Source organism: Cricetulus griseus, chromosome 4, assembly GCF_003668045.3.
Source record: "Cricetulus griseus strain 17A/GY chromosome 4, alternate assembly CriGri-PICRH-1.0, whole genome shotgun sequence".
Lineage (NCBI taxonomy): Eukaryota > Metazoa > Chordata > Mammalia > Rodentia > Cricetidae > Cricetulus > Cricetulus griseus.
Genome location: NC_048597.1, coordinates 201,313,673 through 201,320,266, shown reverse-complemented (window position 1 = coordinate 201,320,266; position 6,594 = coordinate 201,313,673).

Genomic DNA, 6,594 nt, shown 5'->3' with positions numbered 1-6,594 from the left:
TGTGAATTCCTGACGTCTTCCTCCATACTCTCCCTCCCATTCTCTATTCCACACTAGCTGTCCTAGAACACTTAGGACACTGAAGCAGATCTTGGATTGTTTTTGACACAAACATAGACCTATCTTGGGGGGGGTGGTCTTAATTGAGAAATATCTCTATCCAGATTGCCTGTAAGCAAGTCTGTGGGAGAATTTCTTGAATAATGATTGGTTTGGGAGGGCTCAGCCCACTATTGGTCTTGCCATACTCGGGCAGGTGGGATTTACAAGAAAGCAAACTGACCAGTGGGTAGTATTTCTCTGTGACTTCTGCTGCATGTTTTGCCCTGATTTCCCTTAGGGATGGTGTATGACCTGAGAGCTGTGAAACACCTGAGTAATGCTCAAAAAACCATGAACCTAAGACTGAATGAAATGACAAGGAAAATACAGGATTTGAACAATAAACTAAGTAAAGAGAATTATGTGTTTAAGCAAACTCAAACTGAAATAGAAGATCACAAAGTCAAGGTGAAATGAAAATTCAGTTGGAAAGAACTCATTAACAGAATTTGAAAACTCAGGGTAAAGCCTTACAAATAGAATTGACTGAGTAAAGGCAGAATATAAGGACTCAAGCATAAATTATAAGAGCCAGATGACACAAACAAAGAAAACATTCTTTTAAGTCACATGAAGAAACATACAGGAACTGTGTGACAAGTAAAAAATATCACAAATATTAAAGCTATAGTCAGAGACAAAAGAGAAGAATTCCAGGTCAATGGACAGACCATATCTTCAACAATATCATAAAAGGTATTTTCCCCAAACTAAAGAAAGACCTATCCATTCTGCTATAAGATGCAGACAGAACATCAAGTAGATAGGATCACACAGGAGAGAGACTTTTAGGTGAGATCTAGTTCAAATCATCCAAGTCTTGTATTCTAAGTTTATGGGCTCTTCAGCAATAGACCCACCCTCAACCCCTGAGAGGAAACTAAAGGATATACTGGTAATCTATATGGAAGATTTCTTGGATTACCCTGGCCAACCATTGTTTTTAGTAGTCTTTGTTTTTTTTCAGGAAGCATTGTCAAACCAAGTGACTTAACTTTATATATATATATATATTATATATATATATATGTGTGTGTGTGTGTGTGTGTGTGTGTGTGTGTGTGTGTGTGTGTATGTGTGTTTTATATGTGCATATTATTGTTGTGTATACTTATATATTGTTATATATTATCATAAATGTGTATATCCAATACATCAATTATTATAGTGATCACATGGTCCTCCATATACAACATGGAGTGACCACAGAAACCCACATGTGGGAGGGTAGCACTGGAGGATTATGACAGAATTTAAGTGATATTAATAGGGATGGGGCTCCAACTGGAAAGGAAGGAAGGGGATCAATACAGAAGGAAAAGGAGGGAAAATAATGCTAAATTTGTTTGATTAATCCTCAAATAATCATAGTATTTTATATTCACCTAAAATTGTACATAATATATAAACATGTGTATATATGTGTGTGTAAAAACTTGGTTTTTATTTTTTTAATTGCATGTATATGTGTTTGTAACTGAGTCCTTCAGAAGAGCAGGAAGAGCCCTTAACTACTGAATATCTCTCTATCTCAGCAACAGTTGTTAAATTAACACTTAAAGTAAAATGAAAATGACACACAATAAAAAAAATTTATTTCACCCCCAAAAAACCCTCCTCAGAGGATATCAAAGTTAAAATACTAAGCAACACAAATAAAAGGTTGAAAGCTGCAAAAGGAAAAAAAGGCATGAACTGCATACAATTGAAAGTACTGGCTGATTTCTCAATAGAAATCTTGACAGCCAGAAGAGTCTATAGCAATGCACTCTATCTTCTGAAATACCAAGGATGACAGCCTCGGTTACTATACCTGGGAAAATTATCTGAGATTGATGAAGGAGATAAAAAAGCTTTTTGTGATACAATAGACTAAAAGAATATATGTTCAGAAAACCAGTCCCACAGAAAATATTCGAAGCAACACTTCTAACTGAAGATAGGAATAAGCCAAGCAAAAACACTATGGGAAGAAAATAAATCTGGGCTAGAAAGATGGCTCAAAGGTTGAGGACTGGCTGCTTTTCCAGAGGTTCTGAGTTCAATTCTCAGTTCTCACATGGTGGGTCACAACTGTCTGTAACTATAGTCCTATGAGATCCAATGCCCCATTCTGGTGGGCAAATATACATACAGATAAAGCATACATAAACATAAATATAAAATACATGAATAAATATTTTTAAAAAGAAAACAATGAAGCTATAATTATTGAAACACAAAGCATGACAAAGAACACAAACAGCAGAATAAATCAATAACATGACAGTAATAAAAACTCATCTTTCAATTATATCTTAATGGCTTCTACTCTTCAATCAAAAGACAGAGGCTGGCTGAATTAGCTGAGAAACAAAAAGCTGCCTCTCTGTTATGTATAAGAAACTTGTCTTAAGTTTAAAGACAGGAACCACTTTAGAGTAAAAGGGTGAAAAAAATGTATTCAAAGAAAATGGGCCATGTAGAAAGCAGAATTGCCGTCCTAATATTTGACAAAATAGACTTCAAACTAAAACTAATCAGAAGAAATAACAAAGGACAATTCATTCTAATTTAGGGAACAATTAGCCAAGAAGACATTACAAACTCTCATGCTTAACATTTGATTTAGAAATTCCTACTGGAAACAAAGACACAGATTAATGCCACCAAATAACTGATGATCTTAATATCCCACATACTCAGGTAGGAAGGTCATCTGAAAAAATTAATAAATATTACTACTAAATGATGCCATACATCAAATGTACCTAACATATCTACCGAATATTTTATCCAAACACCAAAGAATGTATTTTATATTCAACATTCCATGGTAAGTTTTTTCATGAAAAATAGACCACATCCTGGGACACAAAACAAAGCTTACCAAATTCTGAAATGTTGAAACAACTCTTTGTATCCTATCTGACCATAATTCAATAAAACTTAAAGTAAACAGCAAATAAATCTCTAGTAAGTACACAAATCATAGAGATTAAACAGTTTATTAGGGAAAAAGAAAAATAAGGAAATTTTAAAAGTCCGAGAATTAAATGAAAATGAAGACACAACAAAACAAAACCTCTCAAACCCATTAACAGTAGTCCTACCAGGGAAATTTACAGTTCTAAGAACTTACATTAAAAAACTCAAAAGGAACATAAATAAATGACTTGAGATACAATTCAAATTTGGAAAATTTATCAAAAAATTAAATCCAATTCCAGTTGATGACAAGAAAGACTAAAAATCAGAGCAGGAAATAATAAAACAGAAACAAAGAAACTAATGAAAGGAATCAATGAATCTAAGTGCTGGTTCCTAGAGAAGTAAACAATTATTTACAAACCTTTGGCTGAACTAACCAAACAGAAAGAGATGGCCGAATTGACAAATCAGAAATGAATAGGAACCATTACAACAGACACTAAAGAAATTCAGAATATTATAAGGGGATAATTTAAAAACCTGTACTCAGTTAAATCCGAAGATCTAAAAGAATTTGAAAAATGTCTAAATTCATCAAAATCCAAAAGTTAAATGAAGAGATGAACAACCTAAACAGACCCAGAACAAATGAGATTGCAATAGTAATAAAAGGTTTTCTGACTGAGAAAAGTGCAGGCTGCGATAGATTCACAGCAGAATTCTATCAGAGTTTTGCAGATATACAACTAATAGTATTTAAATCTTTAAAAAAGAAAAAGAAAGAAAGAAAGAAACCAAAAAGCAAAACAGGAGACCTTCCAAGCCCCTTATATGAAGCCAGTACTACTGTAATACCAAAAACAAAAAAAAAAAAAAGAAAAAAAGCAACAACAACAAAAAGATTTCAGGTCAATATCTCTGATTAACAAATACCCCAAAATCAATCCACAACAACATATTTGGGAAATGAGTATATGTATAAACCAAAATGAACACTCACCATGATCAAGTTAGCATATCCCAGAAATGTAGGGGTGGTTAAACATATGTAAATCAACACTGTAATAAATCATACAATGGATTTATGAAAAAAATCTATGATCATCACAGTAGATGCAGAAAATAGCAAAATCCAAATGCTTTCATGATGAAAACCCTAGAGAAAGTAAGACAAAAGGGAGCATACCTCTACATAATGAAGGCTACATATGAAAACTCTCAGGCAACACCATCCTAAATGGAGAGAAACGTGAAGCAATTCTATTAAAATCAGGAGCATGGCAGGGCTGTCCACTATCCATACTCCTTTTTAATATAGTGATCAATATACTCGCTGACTCCTTTTGCCCAAGATTTAAGACCAACAGATAACAAGAGAGACCTCATTTAAAAAATAAAAGCTTCTACACAACTAAGGAAACAATAAATCAAATGAAGAACCAGAGTTGGAAAGATTGTTTATCAGCTCTACATCTGACAATGGATTAATGTCCACATTACATAAAGAATTTTAAAAACCAAAAAGTCAAAAAAAATGAATGAGCCAATGGCAAAAATTCCAAAGTGGAAGCTTAAGAACTCAGAATCTTAGGCAATGTCTCCAAAATCATCAAGATTATCACCCATACCACACCAGCATCAATGAAGTATCAACAGAATTTGAATCCTTTTGTCTGAAGAGTAGTTTCTTAGTTCAATTGCCTGGATGTATACCTGACAAACAGCAAGAAATGAAACCCTTGAAGTGGTAGATTTATGAAGAAGTGATTAAGGCCTGAGTAAAGAACCCTCCTGGATGGGATTAGTGCTTTATAGAATAGACCTCTGAGAGAGCTTTCCCTGAAGGCAATATGAGGATCCAAGAGAAGTTAGAGATCACGAGGGAGCAGGCTTTCATTAGGTATCAAATTTCATCCTCTTAATCCTGGAGTCCATTCTTCCAGATTGTGAGAAGTCACGTTCTGTTATTATAACCCATCCAGATATGGTGTTGGTATAATGGCAAAAAAAAGCACAAACAAATCCAATACACCTTATAGGGTTTTTACAGGCTTGTATCAATGATATACTATAGTCAGTTGTGATTGTCAATACTTCAGTCTCTGAAAGATACATATGAAATGGCTACCTTAGATATCAGTGCAAAGAAGGTTGGATCTTCAACTGGTTCACAGTCTAGTACTTTCAAGTTGTTATTAGGAAGAGTCCAGGATGGTCAGTTCTCAGCAACTACAACAATTAACATTCTATTCAGAACCTAGAACCTATCTATTTCTTTGAACACTTGGAAGTGCATAGTTATGTACAGTTGATAATTTTTCATGATCTTGGAATAATTTACTTTCAAGTAATTGAGCAAATTTCTGTCATATGTCCATGATGTTTATGATTGCTAATGTAGGACAAGCACCATGGAAATGAAATAGTTGTAGTCCATGACATGGTTGAAAGACACTGGGTGTTGTATTCCATTTTAACAATAATATGCAAGGTGATATTATTGAGAAGTATCCTTCTTGGTCACATATGAAAAAACAAAGACAGAGAACAATGTAAATAGAACATTACATTATGGAAAGCAGAGTTTGAGCTGAGGAAATGGTACAAACTTCCACATTTTAGAAAAAGGAAAAAATATTTAAATGTAAGAAAGATGGAATAGCCTTGTTGGAGCACCTAGAGGAACGGTGTTGAGATAGTGGGTGAGTAACTCTCCTACTAGAACCTTTAATCCTCAATTACAGACAATATGACATGCTTGGGCTTGTCATCTCCTTTGGACAGTGAATGGTAATCTCCATATTGCCCAGGACAGCACAGTGCTTCTAGGATGTTTTGTGGGGGTGGGGCAGAGGACCAGCACCTCCCAGCATATACAATCAAAAACAAAAACAATTGACATTAGTGGAGAGAAAGAAGATAGGCTAAAGGAAGCTGCCCTTCTGAAAGAGGATCTCATCCTATCCCAAAGGATTCTTGTCCCGTGGGTGTCTGACATCTCTTTAGAGAAGAAAAGGCTGGTTAGTATGCAATCAGCAATCTTACAAACCTTCTAACCAGATCAGCATATTGAACTTTTTCTCTGTGAGCATGAAGGTAGCAAATTAACACTGTAGAGCTATGCCCTCAAGGGTCCCAGTAACATAGGGTGTATGTTGCAAGTAACTAACAGAAATAAATGATTAATACAAATATGGATTTATTGTGTCACTCCAAAATCTAGTATAATCAGATGTTTGAATGCATCTTCACCTAGAACTTCCCCCTTTAATTTTCTTTCATGAAAGCAAATGAAAATATGACAATTCCTGCTGTTACAGAATCATGAAATTTTAAAATTTTTTTAAAAAACATGAGAATTAACAAGAAAAGACTACAATGTGCTTTACCATGACAAACTTAGTAATAGTCAATCCTCAGTTTTATTGTCTTTGAAATAAAGCTCTATTTTTCTGGCTATAAATTTATATGATAGTACATTTTTCTCAGGTTATGAATTTTTGGATACTAGCAGGGGCAATAAAGAAAGTACTTTAGATTCTGAATAAAGTGTTTACATTTAAATAAATAAATATCAAGCTG